Consider the following 18,368-nt stretch of genomic DNA (forward strand, 5'->3'; position numbering starts at 1 on the left):
TACAGAATGGTCAGAGACATGATGAATCGCTAGCAACACACATGGATGCAGTCAGAGAAGGCAAAACTACAGATTTCTCAATATCTAGTCAAGGTTTATTGAGATATAAGGATCGGGTGTGCGTGCCAGACGACCAAAGTATTAAGAAGACGATCCTAGAAGAAGCGCACAGCACCCCATACTCGGTTCATCCAGGGTCTACCAAGATGACTCATGACATCAAGGCAGTCTATTGGTGGCCAGGGATGAAGAAGGACATAGCGGAGTATGTATCTAAGTGTCTGGTATGCCAACAAGTGAAGGCGGAGCATCAACGGCCTGCAGGATTATTGCAACCGCTTAGCATACCGGAATGGAAGTGGGACGATATAGCCATGGACTTCGTGACGGGTCTGCCAAAGACGAATAAGCAGCATGATTCTGCTTGGATAGTCATAGATAGACTAACCAAGTCGGCTCATTTTCTGCCTGTTAAGACTTCTTATACGGCAGACCAATATGCAGACATCTACATCCAAGAGATTGTAAGATTGCATGGAATCCCCAAGACGATAGTGTCGGATAGAGGATCAGTATTTACGTCAAGATTTTGGAAAAGCTTACAGCAAGCCATGGGTACTAAGTTAAGTCTTAGTACAGCTTTCCATCCTCAGACAGATGGGCAGTCTGAGCGTACAATTCAGATCTTAGAGGATACGCTACGCGCATGTGTACTTGATTTCGGAGGATCGTGGAACAAGTACTTACCGCTGATCGAGTTCTCATACAACAACAGCTACCAGTCGACGATCGGAATGGCACCTTATGAGTTTCTATATGGAAGAAGGTGCCGATCACCGTTGCACTGGGACGAGGTAGGAGAAAGGCAGCTCCTAGGGCCCGAAGCTGTTAGACAAGCACAAGAAGCAGTAACGCTTATTAGACAGCGTATGCTTGCTGCTCAAAGCCATCAGAAAAGCTATGCGGATACCAAGCGACGCGATGTGGAGTTCCAAGTTGGAGATCAAGTCTTCTTGAAGATATCTCCTATGAAGGGTGTCAAGCGGTTCGGGAAGAAAGGCAAGCTCAGTCCCCGATTCCTAGGTCCTTTTGAGATATTGGACAAAGTGGGACCAGTTGCGTATAGACTAGCCCTACCGCCAGCACTAGCCGATAGTCACAACGTCTTCCACATCTCGATGTTACGCAAGTATGTGTCAGATCCATCTCACGTCCTCAAGTACGATACCATAGCACTCCAGAAAGACTTAAGTTACGAGGAACGACCGGTTAGCATCCTAGATAGAGGGATGAAGCAGTTACGGTCCAAGAGCTTTCCTATAGTCAAAGTCCTATGGAGCAATAGTTCTGAACGCGAGGCAACGTGGGAGTTGGAGGAGGACATGCAAGGCCGGTATCCGGAGTTATTTGGTAAGTAAATTTCGAGGACGAAATTCTTTTTAGTAGGGGAGAATTGTAGAGTCCAAGAACTTTACTTAGCTAATTGTTAGTAGTATTATAGTCTGTTTAGTGTTATCTTAGTTACTATGGATTTTTGGTTCAGACCGGGAATTATTTGGACACTCATAGTAGTACTTATAGATTTTCTAAGTTTAACCTATAGTTTAAGAATATTAAGTATAACCTAAGGTGGATTAATGTGGCTGATATTAAGGATTATATTTATTATATTATAAGGTTTAGACATCAACCAATAGGATTTTAAGCACATGTTATGAATGGTAATTAAGGATTAAATATTTTTGAGGATTAAATTAAATAAGGGTAAAGTTTGAATGTTATAGGGTCAGTCAGCAGCTTTGAATACATTGAGGGCTTAGTCAAGGCTGTTTAATCCATTCAAACTTAGCTAAAAATTTGTAATTTCGTGTTTAAATATTCAGCGTGTGCCGATATATCGCAGCTATAGGGGGCGATATGTCGCAGCACGTCGATACGGAAAACACGAAACGATGCACGGTCGCCTCGGGCATACTGGCCCAGGCGATATATCGCCTATAGGGGGCGATATATCGCCTCCTCCAGTATGATTTCAAATGTTTTTGAATTCATTTCCTCTCAGCCATTCAAACTTCTTCAACAGTCCATAATCTTTTGAACGAGTCTTCAGCCTCTACTGAACGATTATTCAAATAATTTTCATCTAAAAAGCCATTATTTTTATTCAAGTGAAAATCAAGATATTTTCATTCCCAAACTCTATAAATAGGACCTAGTACCCAGCCATTATTCACCATTTGCTCTAAGTTCAGAAGCTGCTAGTGTTAAGTGAGTGTGAGAGTGTAAACACCTGGTTTGGGGAAAAACTATAAGCTTAAACATCATAAGCTTATCAAACACTTGGGAAGTGAGTTCTATAGTATTTTGGTGGAGGTTAGATTGATCTTGCAATCTTTGAGGTAAACCCAAAACTCTAGTCCTTTCTGTATTCTATGTTATTTCTTTTCTCAAAACCTTCTACTCAGTCCCCTAACCTTATTCTTATTTTGGTTAGGCAATCCAAGTTCTCAAGCACTTAAGTGGTGGTAAGCATATTTTCTTTTAATGGTTTAGTCTTCCTATTCTCTTTCATTTCATCTCCTTTCTTTAGACTCACTCTTGTTCATTGTGGTTTTAGGAGTGTTCCAAAAGTCCTAACTCAGTCCATTTTATCCCGGTAACTTTGGTAAGGAAAATAAGCTAGAATTAATATGTTATGTGCTTATGTTATCTATATGTTTATGTTATTAAAAGTGTTATGATATGTATATGTGTATGTAGGCTTGGGCATATGACCCATATGACTAACAAGACCCCAAATGGGTTATGGGCATATGACCTACTTAGCTAGTAGGACCCCATTAACCCCATGGGCATATGCTTGTTTAGTCTATGGGACCCCAAGTAATAATGGCCATTATAATAAGTGTATGTTATATGTATTATGTTAAGTCTTTATGTTTTCTTATGAAATGGTGTATATGACTATGTGTTAGATTTTCCTTGCTGGGCATTAGGCTCACTCCTTTCTGTTTATGTGCAGGAAAATAAGCTTAGAGGCGGTAAGATTCGTGATGCTTGGGAGGATGTGTATCGATGATGAATGGAGTCAAGGGGCCGAGCGTTATCGATTCGAGGATGTAGTCTCCTTTTATGTTTTTTTATGGTTTTACATGTATTTTCCGCATTATTATGTAATGTCTTTTATTTTTAAATCATGTTTTGGTTTTAAAGACAATGGGATCCCAAAATCCTTCTTAGTATTCTGTTTATTTGTAAATAACTCTTATTTTGCAAGTTACTCAATAAATTATGGTATTTTCGTAAAAATGTAAGTTTTATGTATAGTTTCGATAATGGTCCAATTAGTCTAGATTAGTGGGTCGTTACAACTATATTTCTCCTTACTTCATTGGGTCTACTTGGTGGAGTTGGTGCGATATGCATTCTCTCCCCATGCATATACCAAACCGTGTAACTTTTGTCGATTCCATTGAAAAATAAGTGTTGTTTGATCTTACTAAGATCCATTTTTCTTACATTTCCACACTTAATACATGGGCAACGAGTAAATTTTAGGTCTTTCACATTCTCCGAACAAAATCTTAAGAATAAATCGACCCCGTTTTTATATTCCACGGATAACCTATTCGCTGACATCCATTTTCTATCCATATCTTCTCTTATGTCTATGAAAAATTAAACAATAAAAACTACATAAGCATATGGCCGAGCATATGAAAAATTGGGCAGCATTTCTTCTATATTAGTAACCTAGCCATCAGTCAATCTTATCATCAAATCCAATCAAATAAGCACAACACAATTCAAATATAATAATAGAATACATAATTCTAGACAAAATCGGACAGCATTTCCCCTATAATATTGATCTAACCATCTGTTAACAACAAGTCAAACATCACACAATAAGTTTCTTCCTTATAGCTCCACAGCACACAAACAAATTTTCCAGAACCTACTTCACTAAAACACACAGTTCTCAACCTTCTGTTATCACCGCAACACACAATTTTAATCTCAGAACCTACTTAACTATGGATGAATATTTAAGATATTCAAACTTCTCTAACAAAAATTTAATAATACTAAAACGAGAGATAAGATAATGTACTTACCTCTTGCAATTAATAGTCCTAGCTAGAAAATTTACTTCACTTTGCAATGCACTTTGCTATTAAATTCACAACCAACAAAATTGAATTAATTAATAAATAAGAAATTACTAAATAAATAAATAAAACATAATATATATAATCAACCTACTTCAATGTTAATAAAATAATTAAAATATAAATACAAATATATAATTTTTGAATAATATAATAATATAAATAAAAAAAATCATAAACATATATACTTGAATTACTTATTTCTATACATGCAATTTAGTATGTAAATTAAAATTAAATTATTTTCCTTATTTTAGACACATATATATACTTAATCAACCTAAAAATTTAATTAAAAAAAAATCTACAATTTTCGAATTAAATAGTAAAAAAAAATAAAAAATAGTAAATAACATGGTATAACTATTAAATCCCAATTGTGTATATCTCAAATCTTCATTAAAAACATTTTTCAAACTTTAAAAAAATATTTATAATAAACTCACAAATCATAAAAAAAATGCACAAAAATAATTATTTCTATCATTCTAACTATAATGCATTGTTTTAATAATGAAATCATATCTCAAATCTTCTTCAAATCAAGCAAATATTACCCAAAACCGCAACCCACAATACCCTAAAATCTCAATATTAACCCATTATAATTAAAGAAAATAAATAAAAATATATTATCATAACTATTATACATTAATTAAACTTAAAAACTTACCTCAAATCAATTTTCGGAGGAGGAAAACGGAAGAAAAATCGCCAAAGAAATGCCCAGAAATCGCCTCTGGTTTCGTCTGGTTGGTGAATGGCTCGGGGAAGGAGATATATAGGGGAGGCTTCCAACGTCTTCCCTGGGAAGACGTGTACACATTCAACGTCTCCTCTGGGAAGACGTGTACACTTCCAATGTCTCCCCTGGGAAGACGTCCGATGTGTACACGTCTTCCCAGGGGAGACGTTGGATGTGTACACGTCTACCCAAGGGAGACGTTAGAGGGCTCCCATTGTCAGATTTAATTATTTTTTTTTCGACTTTTTAATTTATAACAAATAACGTCTCCCACCACTTTTAATGACTTACCTTGGTAGTCATCAACAAGAACTTTTAATGACTTACACCATTAGACTTTAAATATCCCTGAATACTTTTAATGACTTACACCATTGGTGTAAGTCATTATAGAGAGTCATTAAAAGTGAAAATTGTTGTAGTGTGTTTTGAGAGTCTTTAATACTCTTTTAGGACTCGCAAAGCAAGTCTTTAAAAGTCATAATTCCTAATTTTTCAGCCCAGGTATTTTTAGGACTCGCAAAGCAAGTCCTTAAAGAGTATTAAGGACTCACAAAGGAAGTCCTTAAAATTGCTAAGTAAAACACTCATTTTTTAGCCTAGATTGTTTTATGACTCTCATATTTTTTTAGGACACTCATTACGAGTCCTAAATTGTGTTTTTTCAGGACTCTCAATGAGTGTCCTAAAAACTCCATAAATATTTTTAAGGACTTGCATTTATGTGTGTGTCCTAAAAAAGTGTCCCGTAAAGAGAATTTTGTAGTAGTGATTAGATATTGTAGTAACTTCCCTAAATATGTGGAAAGTAATATATAAACCCAACCTATAAATACTGGGTCTCTTTATTTGTAAAGCACACACAAATTCTTGTACTAAAAATCTTTGTGAAATTGCTTTTTAGCTTTAACACAGATCATCTAAATAATAGTAACTCGTGGACTAGGTAGATTAAACTACCGAATCACGTAAAAATCCATGTTCATTTCTTTTCTTCCTAAATGTTTGAAAAAAGCTTAATTTCTCATGATTGTGCTCTATTTTATGGTGAGCATGCAAATGCAAAGAGTTGTCGTGTATGTAACTCTAGTCGGTATGTGAATAAGAAGATTCCACATAAAAGGCTTAGGCGGTTTCCATTGAAGCCTCGACTTAAGCTGCTTTATAGTTCTAAGCACACAGCTGAAGCTATGCGTTGGCATAAAGAGGTACGCAAGGAGGAATCTAAGGTATTACGTCATCCTGCTGATGGGAAATCTTGGAAGCATTTTGACCGTTTGTATCCTGACTATGTTGCTAACTCAAGAAGTGTGCCAATGGGTTTGGCATCAGATGGTTTTAACCCTTTTAGTAACATGACCTCAACTTATAGCTTGTGGTCAGTTATATTAATTCCATATAACATGCCGCCTTGGGTCTCAATGCGCAGTACTAATTTTATTATGTCCTTGTTGATTCCTGGACCAAAATCAACTGGGAAGGACTATGATGTGTTTTTAAAGCCATTAATTGATGAGCTTAAAGAATTGTGGGTTAGAGTTGAAGCTTATGATGAATACAGTAGATCGACATTTAATCTTCGAGCTGTAGTTCTTTGGACAATTAGTGATTTTCCTGCTTATGCTTATTTGTCTGGGTGGAGCACTGCTGGTAAATTAGCTTGCCCAATTTGTTTAGAGGATACAAGATATAAACAAATAAGAGGGAAGCAATGTTTCATAGGCCATCGTTGTTATTTGAACGAAAGCCACTCTTGGCGAAGAAGTAAGGAGTATGATGGGGCTCGAGAAAGTCGTGGTCCTCCTAGAGATTTTTTAGGTGAAGACATTTTAACACAGTTGAATGAAGTGATCACTAGGATTCCTGGAAAAGCACCAAGTAATCCACATAGAAAGAGAAAGCGTGGGGTTAAAGAGTTAAATTGGTCTAAGAAAAGTGTATTGTTTGAGCTTCCATATTGGTCAAAATTATTATTGCGCCATAACCTTGATGTTATGCACATAGAAAAAAATGCGTGTGATAATATCATTGGTACTTTATTGGATATAGAGGGAAAGTCAAAAGACACAATTAAAGCTCGTCTAGACTTAAAAGACCTCAACATTCGTCCAGAACTTTGGTTGAAAGAAACAAGCCATGACAAGTATGTGAAGCCTCATGCTAGTTATACTTTCACCAAAGAAGAGAGCAAGGGTTTTTGTGATTTTATTCGACATGTCAAGTTACCAGATGGATATGCCTCAAATTTAAGTCGGTGTGTGACAGAAGATGACAAACTAAGGGGTATGAAGACTCACGATTGTCATGTATTACTTCAAAAGATTTTACCAGTTGCAATTCTTCCATACTTAACTAAACAGATTCGAGGAACTTTGATTGAGTTGTGTCAAAAGATATGCTCAAATACTTTACAAGTTAATGATCTAAATGAGATGAAATAAGGGATAATTATAATTCTCTGTAAGTTGGAGAAGATTTTTCTACCAGCATTCTTCACAATCATGGTTCACCTTTGTGTTCATTTACCCGAGCAAGCTTTATTAGGAGGGCCAGTTTTTCAAAGATGGATGTTTGGCACAGAATGTCAAATGAGTGTGTATAAGGGGTATGTTAGAAATGCAGCACGTCCAGATGGGTCAATTGCTGAAGCTTATGTGGTTGATGAGGCGGTAACATTTCTTTCTAGATATGTTTCCAATATAGCGACTAGATTCACAAGACTTGATCGCAATCGGGATACACCTTCTCCAAATCATAAATTAGAGGTGTTCAACTCCAAAGTTCGTCCTCTAGGTGCTGGACATGTCAAATCATTAGACAATTCGAGTTAATTAGTTCATTGGTATATCCTTAATAATTGTGCTGATGATATTGAGGAGTATCTTAAGTAAGTTTGTCTCTTTTCTTCATTTGGAGTTTGTGATGATGTTCCATTTTCCTAATATAGTGAGCTTAAGACTTACGTTACATTTTTGCTAATAACTTAACTTTTATTATGACTATAGTGAGCATAAGACTTTACTGAAAGAAATGGGTTCTTCTGAAGTGGAAGTTAACTTGAAACAAAAAGTAGAATTCCCTTCTTGGTTTAAAACTAAGGTAACCTTTATTAATATAACCGATGTTATTGCACCTTGTAAATGAATTTATGAAATTTCTAATTTTTCTATTGTAATATAGGTGACTCAAATGCGAGTTCAAAAATTGCCTCTGGCTAATGATGACTTGTATTCATTATCACAAGGACCATTGGAACGATACACAAGCTATCTTAGTTGTATTGTAAAAGGTGTTCAGTTTCGTTGTAAACAACGCGATGATATGATGAAAACACAATGCTCTAGTGTTTTGTAACGACCCACTAATCTAGACTATTTGGACCATTAACGAATCTATACATAACACTTACATTTTTGCGGAAATACCATAATTTTATTGAAACTTGTGGAAACAAAGGTTACTTTCATAAAATAAGTAGGATATGGGTACCCATTGTCTTTAAAACAAAAATAACTTAAAAACTAAAAAGAGTTACATAGAAAATGCGGAAAATACATTTAAAACCATAAAAGCATAAACAAGACTACATCCTCGAATCGAATAACGCTCGGCCCCTTGACTCCATTCACCATCGATACACATCCTCTAGGCGTCACGAATCTTTCCACCTCTAAAGCTTATTTCCTGCACATAAACAGAAAGGAATGAGCCTAATGCCCAGCAAGGAAAAATCTAACACATAGTCATAAACATAAACATAATTTCATAATAACGTAAAAACATATCATAACACATAATACACTTATTATAATGGCCATTATTACTTGGGGTCCCATAGACTAAACAAGCATATGCCCATGGGATTAGTGGGGTCCTACTAGCTAAGTAGGTCATATGCCCATAACCCATTTGGGGTCTTGTTAGTCATATGGGTCATATGCCCAAGCCTACAAACATACACATATACATATCATAACACTTTTAATAACATAAATCATATAGATAACATAAGCACATAACATGTTGATTCTAGCCTATTTTCCTTACCAAAGTTACCGGGATTATGGACTGAGTTGGGACTTTTGGAACACTCCTAAAACCATAAGAAAGAGTGAGTCTAAAGAGAGGAGATGAAATGAAAGAGATGGAAAGAAAGACTAAACCATAAAAACATACTTACCAACTTATATGCTTAAGAGCTTGGATTCCCTAACCAAAATAAGAATAAGGTTAGGGGACTGAGTAGAAGGTTTTGAGAAAAGAAATAACATAGAATACAGAAAGGACTAGAGTTTTGGGTTTACCTCAAAGATTGCAAGATCAATCTAACATCCACCGAAATACTATAACACTCACTTACTTCCCAAGTGTTTGATAAGCTTATGATGTTTAAGCTTATAGTTTTTTTCCCCAAACCAAGTGTTTACACTCTCTCACTCACTTAACACTAGCAGCCTCTGAACTTAGAGCAAATGGTGAATAATGGCTGGGTACTAGGTCCTATTTATAGAGTTTGGGAATGAAAATATCTTGATTTTACTTGAATAAAAATAATGGCTTTTTAGGTGAAAATCATTTGAATAATCGTTCAGCAGAGGCTGAAGACTCGTTCACAAGATGCTGGACTGTTGAAGGAGTTTGAATGGCTGAAAGGAAATGAATTCAAAAGAGTTTGAATCCATGCTGAAGGAGGCGATATATCGCCCCCTGTAGGCGATATATCGCCTGGGCCAGTATGCCCGAGGCGACCGTGCATCGTTTCGTGTTTTCCGTATCTACGTGCTGCGACATATCGCCCCCTATAGCTGCGATATATCGGCACACGCTGAATATTTAAACACGAAATTACACATTTTTAGCTAAGTTTGAATGGAGTAAACAGCCTTGACTAAGCCCTCAACGTACTCAAAGCTGCTGACTGACCCTATAACATTCAAACTTTACTCCTTATTATATTTAATCCTCAAAAATCTTAATCCTTAATTACCATTCAAAACATGTGCTTAAAATCCTATTGGTTGATGTCTAAACCTTATAATATAATAATATAATCCTTAATATCAGTCACATTAATCAAATCTTAGGTTATACTTAATATTCTTAAACTATAGGTTAAACTTAGAAAATCTATAAGTACTACTATGAGTGTCCAAATAACTCCCGGTCTGAACCAAAAATCCAAAGTAACAAAGATAATGCTATAAATACTATCATACTACTATCTATCTTAGCTAAGTAAAGTTCTTGGACTCTACAATTCTCCCCTACTAAAAAGAATTTCGTCCTCGAAATTTACTTATCACATAACTCCGGATACCGGCTTTGCATGTCCTCCTCCAACTCCCACATTGCCTCGCATTCAGAACTATTGCTCCATAGGACTTTGACTATAGGAAAGCTCTTAGACCGTAACTACTTCATCCATCTATCTAGGATGCTAATCGGTCGTTCCTCGTAACTTAAGTCTTTCTGGAGCGCTATCGTATCGTACTTGAGGACGTGAGATGGGTCTGACACATATTTGCGTAACATCGAGATGTGGAAGACGTTGTGACTATCGGCTAATGCTGGCGGTAGGGCTAGTCTATACGCAACTGTTCCCATTTTGTCCAATATCTAAAAGGACCTAAGAATCGGGGACTAAGCTTGCCTTTCTTTCCGAACCGCTTGACACTTTTCATAGGAGATATCTTGATCTCCAACTTGGAATTCCACATCACGTCGCTTGGTATCCGCATATCTTTTCTGACGGCTTTGAGCAGCCAGCATACGCTGTCTAATAAGCGTTACAGCTTCTTGAGCTTGTCTAACAGCTTCGGGCCTTAGAAGCTGCCTTTCTCCTACCTCGTCCTAGTGCAACGGTGATCGGTACCTTCGTCCATATAGCAACTCATAAGATGCCATTCCGATCGTTGACTGGTAGCTGTTGTTGTACGAGAACTCGATCAGCGGTAAGTACTTGTTCCACGATCCTCCGAAATCAAGTATACACGCGCGTAGCATACCTCTAAGATCTGAATCGTACGCTTAAACTGCCCATCTGTCTGAGGATGGAAAGTTGTACTAAGGCTTAACTTAGTACCCATATCTATCTGTAAGTTTCTCCAAAATTTTGACGTAAATACTGATCCTCTATCTGACATTATCGTCTTGGGGATCCCATGCAATCGTACAATCTCTTGGATGTAGATGTCTGCATATTGGTCTGCCGTATAAGAAGTCTTAACAGGCAGAAAATGAGCCGACTTGGTTAGTCTATCTATGACTATCCAAGCAGAATCATGCTGCTTATTCGTCCTTGGCAGACCCGTCACGAAGTCCATGGCTATATCGTCCAACTTCCATTCCGGTATGCTAGGCGGTTGCAATAATCTTGCAGGGCGCTGATGCTCTGCTTTCACTTGCTGGCATACCAGACACTTAGACACATACTCCGCTATGTCCTTCTTCATCCCTGGCCACCAATAGACTGCCTTGATGTCATGAGTCATCTTGGTAGACCCTGGATGAACCGAGTATGGGGTGCTTTGCGCTTCTTCTAGGATCGTCTTCTTAATACTTTGATCGTCTGGCACGCATACCCAATCCTTATATCTCAATAAACCTTGACTGGATATTGAGAAATCTGTAGTCTTGCCGTCTCTGACTGCATCCATGTGTGGTGCTAGCGATTCCTCATGTCTCTGACCAATCCGTATGTCCTCTAGCAGATTTGATTGGATAGACAAGTTAGCCAGCTTGCCTACAACCATTTCTATTCCAGCACTGATAAGCTCCTGCTGTAGTGGCTTTTCTATCCCGGATAAGGCTGCTAAATTCCCATAGTTTTTCCGGCTGAGTGCATCGGCAACTACATTCGCTTTCCCTGGGTGGTATAGGATTTCACAGTTGTAATCCTTTACTAACTCTAACCACCTGCGCTGCCTCATGTTGAGCTCCTTCTGCGTAAAGAAGTATTTTAAACTTTTGTGGTCCGTGTAAATCTCGCACCGTTCTCCATAAAGATAATGGCGCCAGATTTTTAACGCAAAGACCACCGCTGCCAACTCCATATCATGAGTTGGATAGTGTTGCTTATACTCCTTCAACTGACGTGAGGCGTAGGCTATCACCTTGTCATTTTTGCATCAACACGCATCCCAATCCTAGCTTTGATGCATCGCATTAGACAACGAACTTATCGTCGGGTATCGGTACACTAAGTACTGGTGTTGAGCAAAGCTTATCCTTAAGCAATTGGAAGCTTTCTTCACACTTATCGTTCCAGTTAAACTTTTGTTGCTTCCGGGTCAGGTTGGTGAGTGGAGTGGCTATCTTAGAATAAGCCCTCTACAACTTTCTATAGTAACCTGCTAGCCCTAAGAAGCTTCTTACTTCTGACGCGTTCTTTGGTCTAGGCCAATCCTTCATGGCCTCTACCTTCGATGGATCTACTGCAACTTCGTCTTTTGATATGATGTGCCCGAGGAACGCCACTTGCGAAAGCCAAAATTCGCATTTCTTTGAACTTGGCGCAAAGTTGATGCTCGTTCGATCGCGTCAAAATCATCCTCAATGTTCCTCGTGCTCTACTTCATCCTTGGAGTATACTAAGATATTGTTGATGAACACAACGACGAATTTATCCAAATAGTCTTTGAAGACCCTATTCATTAAGTCCATAAACGCGGCTGGTGCGGTAGTAAGACCCAAAGACATAACCAAGAACTCGTAACGTCCATAACGAGTCCTAAAGGTTGTCTTAGGAATATCTTCTCCCTTTACCTTGAGCTGATGATACCCGGACCGTAAATTGAATACAGTCGCGTCTCGGAGTTGATCAAACAAATCATCAATCCGAAGTAGCGGGTATTTGTTCACTTTATTCAGCTCACGGTAGTCTATGCACATGCGCATACTTCCGTCCTTCTTCTTCACGAATAGTACCGGAGCTCCCCATGGTGAATGGCTTGGCCTAATGAAACCCAAGTCTAGGAGTTCTTATGGCTGTGTCTTTAACTCCTTGAGTTCCGTAGGTGCCATCCGGTATGGTGCCTTAGAGATAGGCTCGGTGCCCGGTACTAATTCTATCGTGAAGTCTATTTCTCTAGTTGGCGGCAATCCTGGCAAGTCATCGGGGAAAACTTCTGGAAATTCTTGTATAACCCGAACATCTCCAACTTTGAGTGATGTCTCCTTCTCCACATTCGTGATGCTGGCTAAGAATGCTTGGCATCCTTTCTCTATCCTTTGTTGAGCTTTGAGAGATGACACTAACGGGGTGCGTAATCCTGGAGCTTGTCCCATGAAGCATCGTCTCTGGTCGTCAGGAGTCTCGAACATCACCTTCTTGCGTTTGCTGCCGATCGTTGCGCCATGCCGTGCTAGCCGATCCATGCTTAGTATTACGTCGAAGTCCTTGATCACTATCTCTATCAGGTCTCCTTCTAGTCCTATGCCCTCAATCTTGATCGGTAAGCCTCGTACTATTCGTGATGATAGAACTACTCTGCCCGAAGGCAACTCGGTTACAAACCTAGTTCTAAATCTTTCACTAGGTTTGTCTAGATTTTCTATCATTCCTAACGAGATATACGAGTATACTGCTACCAATCTAGCGATACATATACTATTGAGGATATGATCTGACCTATAAATGCTTGTTACTAGCATGGGTTCCTCCTTGGGTCAATGCAAAGACTTTGGTCTGGAACCATTGTTTAATCCCTCTTAGCATTCCTCTGAATCCTTTTTGTTGTAGTTCCCAGGTCTGCTAGCTTAACCCCTAATTCCATCTTTGGTCTAAGTCCTCTGACGAACTTGGTCAACCTCGTAAAGTCGGTTGGGACCAACTCTGGTGCAAACTTGACTAATCTGTTGAACTGACGAGCATATTCTTCTACCATTAGCGATGACTGCCGAGGTGTAATACTTCTTGTGGAACGGCTCCACAAATCTTGTCCATATTATGGTGGTGACATCGTTAGTCTGCTGAACTAAGTCCCACCATATTCTGGCATCCTTCCTTAGTAATGACGAGACGCAGGATATGCGGTCCGCATTACTGAGGTTCATGCGCGTAAGAATTGGCTTCACATTCCTTAGCCACTCTTATGCCTCAAAGGGGTCTATAGTCCCTTCGAAGTTTGGAGCGTGCTGCTTGCGGAACCTTTCATACACTGACTCCATATTCGGTACTGGATGTGGCGCGTAGTTCGTCACTGGCCATCCCCCATATGGACCAACTTGTTGGGGTGCTAGGGCCATTTGATGTAGCTGCGACTGCGGTTGCGGCGGAGGCTGAGGCTGAGTCTGCGCCTGTTGACGTTGTTGCTGCAAGAGTTCCTCGACTTGTTGTTGTCGTCTAGCGATTTCCGCGGTGATGTCAGATGGCGGTGTCGGCGTGTTGCGGCTAGTAGTAGCACGCACTCCTCTTCTGTGCACTGGAGGGCATCATTGGTCGTTGGAACAACGTTGGAGGCGTTTCCGTTGGTGCGTGCAGATCTTCGGAGCGACATCTTCACCAAAAGTTCTAACAGTCGAGAACTTGTTAGAACTTACCCTAATAGGCTCTAAGGCAAAAACTTATTCTAAAACAAACATATCTCGGACCTATGTATTATGACTTCTTATGAAAAATTATATAGGTCTTTATTTATTATTAGAGTGGGTTTCTATACTTAGAAAAACAAGTCATCTTTATTTTCTAAGTGTGTTTCTAATTATCCTATATGACTTAATTCTCAGGCTCGAAACTTATCTTTGTTCCAAAGTTAACCATATTGAGGGAGGGCTGGGATCAGTAAAATCGTTCCCACTACTAAGGCCCCCTAACTCTCAATAAGGAAACTTGGTTCATTGATTTGTATCCACCCTCACTGAACTTAGTCATTATTTATTTTATTTATTACTTATTATGATTGCGAAAAAAAAAAAATCAAACTCATACATGATAGAAAAACGACATGTTATTGATTTGGAAAAAAGATTTTCACTTATTACAGAAATAAACAAAACAAACAATGAAAAACTAGCTATTCTAAAAATCGGGATCTTCTACATCCGATCCTTCATCTAGCATATCATCATCTATCTCCTTATAATCATCATTGTCTTGAGCCTCAAAATTTCCTCGGGGAAGATTCAAGAAGATCCTATGTTGTTGCTCATTAGTGAATTGAAACTCTAAATCATAGGTGAACTTAAGTATGAGAGAATAATATCTTAGGGCTGCTTGTAAGTCATCGTCATTATTTATATTCTCCCATATTTCTTCTAAAGTTAAAATTGCTGACGGAAAATCTTTTAAAAGCCTAATTACTAGGACATATTGTTCTGCAGCTCTCATCATGATTTGCTTAGACCCTTGAAGGTGACCTATCTCTTTGTGGAACAAGATCAATCTTCGAGTGATCTTTTCTAGTACTCCTACGGTGTTTCTTGGCTCCCTTATTCTTTTTAAAGCCTTAATGGCTCGGATATCCTCATTGCTTAAAGCTCCATTCATTCTTAACTGAAACATAAACACTAAAGTCGTTAGCTATACACATAGACAAAGTAACTTGTAACTTGTAACTTAAACACTTACTTGGCGGTCCGATTCGGAGCTTTGAGCATGTGTATCGAGGAGAACTTCATGCGAAGGAACCGTTTTCTCTGATACCAACTATAACGACCCACTAATCTAGACTATTTGGACCATTAACGAATCTATACATAACACTTACATTTTTGCGGAAATACCATAATTTTATTGAAACTTGTGGAAACAAAGGTTACTTTCATAAAATAAGTAGGATATGGGTACCCATTGTCTTTAAAACAAAAATAACTTAAAAACTAAAAAGAGTTACATAGAAAATGCGGAAAATACATTTAAAACCATAAAAGCATAAACAAGACTACATCCTCGAATCGAATAACGCTCGGCCCCTTGACTCCATTCACCATCGATACACATCCTCTAGGCGTCACGAATCTTTCCACCTCTAAAGCTTATTTCCTGCACATAAACAGAAAGGAATGAGCCTAATGCCCAGCAAGGAAAAATCTAACACATAGTCATAAACATAAACATAATTTCATAATAACGTAAAAACATATCATAACACATAATACACTTATTATAATGGCCATTATTACTTGGGGTCCCATAGACTAAACAAGCATATGCCCATGGGATTAGTGGGGTCCTACTAGCTAAGTAGGTCATATGCCCATAACCCATTTGGGGTCTTGTTAGTCATATGGGTCATATGCCCAAGCCTACAAACATACACATATACATATCATAACACTTTTAATAACATAAATCATATAGATAACATAAGCACATAACATGTTGATTCTAGCCTATTTTCCTTACCAAAGTTACCGGGATTATGGACTGAGTTGGGACTTTTGGAACACTCCTAAAACCATAAGAAAGAGTGAGTCTAAAGAGAGGAGATGAAATGAAAGAGATGGAAAGAAAGACTAAACCATAAAAACATACTTACCAACTTATATGCTTAAGAGCTTGGATTCCCTAACCAAAATAAGAATAAGGTTAGGGGACTGAGTAGAAGGTTTTGAGAAAAGAAATAACATAGAATACAGAAAGGACTAGAGTTTTGGGTTTACCTCAAAGATTGCAAGATCAATCTAACATCCACCGAAATACTATAACACTCACTTACTTCCCAAGTGTTTGATAAGCTTATGATGTTTAAGCTTATAGTTTTTTTCCCCAAACCAAGTGTTTACACTCTCTCACTCACTTAACACTAGCAGCCTCTGAACTTAGAGCAAATGGTGAATAATGGCTGGGTACTAGGTCCTATTTATAGAGTTTGGGAATGAAAATATCTTGATTTTACTTGAATAAAAATAATGGCTTTTTAGGTGAAAATCATTTGAATAATCGTTCAGCAGAGGCTGAAGACTCGTTCACAAGATGCTGGACTGTTGAAGGAGTTTGAATGGCTGAAAGGAAATGAATTCAAAAGAGTTTGAATCCATGCTGAAGGAGGCGATATATCGCCCCCTGTAGGCGATATATCGCCTGGGCCAGTATGCCCGAGGCGACCGTGCATCGTTTCGTGTTTTCCGTATCTACGTGCTGCGACATATCGCCCCCTATAGCTGCGATATATCGGCACACGCTGAATATTTAAACACGAAATTACACATTTTTAGCTAAGTTTGAATGGAGTAAACAGCCTTGACTAAGCCCTCAACGTACTCAAAGCTGCTGACTGACCCTATAACATTCAAACTTTACTCCTTATTATATTTAATCCTCAAAAATCTTAATCCTTAATTACCATTCAAAACATGTGCTTAAAATCCTATTGGTTGATGTCTAAACCTTATAATATAATAATATAATCCTTAATATCAGTCACATTAATCAAATCTTAGGTTATACTTAATATTCTTAAACTATAGGTTAAACTTAGAAAATCTATAAGTACTACTATGAGTGTCCAAATAACTCCCGGTCTGAACCAAAAATCCAAAGTAACAAAGATAATGCTATAAATACTATCATACTACTATCTATCTTAGCTAAGTAAAGTTCTTGGACTCTACATGTTTGCACTGAAGGTGATCATAATAATGAAGAAATCATATACTATGGTGTCCTTTTAGAAATCTTGCAATTATCGTTCCTCTTAGATAGAAGAGTATTTCTTTTTCGGTGCAAATGGTACAATTCTAGTAGTCAGTCCATTGTTGTCAAGCATAATCTAACATCCATCAACACAAGTGCTAATTGGTATCACGATGATCCATTCATTTTGGCAACACAAGCACAACAAGTATTTTATCTTGATAATACAAAGAAAGGTTCAAATTGGAAAGTTGTTCAAAAAGTGAATCATCGTAACATCTATGATATTCTCGAGACACATGTGAATGCTAATGAGTTATTACATGCAGAAATATTTCAAGAAGAAGAGTCAACAGAGCTGCCTCCTTTTCAACCAGTTGAGGAAGTGGTTGAAAAATCAACATTAGTCCGACAAGATGTAGAACTATTAACACTGCCTGGTCATCTTTTTGTGGAATTGAATATCAATACTCATCTTATATTAAGTGATGAAGATGAAGATGATTACGAGGAAGACAATCATTATGATGACGGAAATCCTTTCTTTAATGATGAAAAATTACCATTTGAAGAAACACAAGTTAATTCAGATAATGAAAAAGAACAGGAGTTTAATGATGATGATGATGTGATTCTTAGATTTTCAAATTATGAATGAAAAAATTAGTAGTAAACTATTTTCTATATTTATAGATTTGTTTTTCATGGCACCTGGATGACGAGGGAGACATACTACAACTGAGGCTAGTCATTTTATGCGCTCAACCACTCAAGCTACAAAGCAATTTCCACTTTCACCATCTTCTTCTACAATGGGTAAGTAATTTTCATAAACTTAGCTATCTTATTATCTAAATATTTGTATGAATTTTATTTT

Source organism: Humulus lupulus, chromosome 6, assembly GCF_963169125.1.
Source record: "Humulus lupulus chromosome 6, drHumLupu1.1, whole genome shotgun sequence".
Classification (NCBI taxonomy): Eukaryota; Viridiplantae; Streptophyta; class Magnoliopsida; order Rosales; family Cannabaceae; genus Humulus; species Humulus lupulus.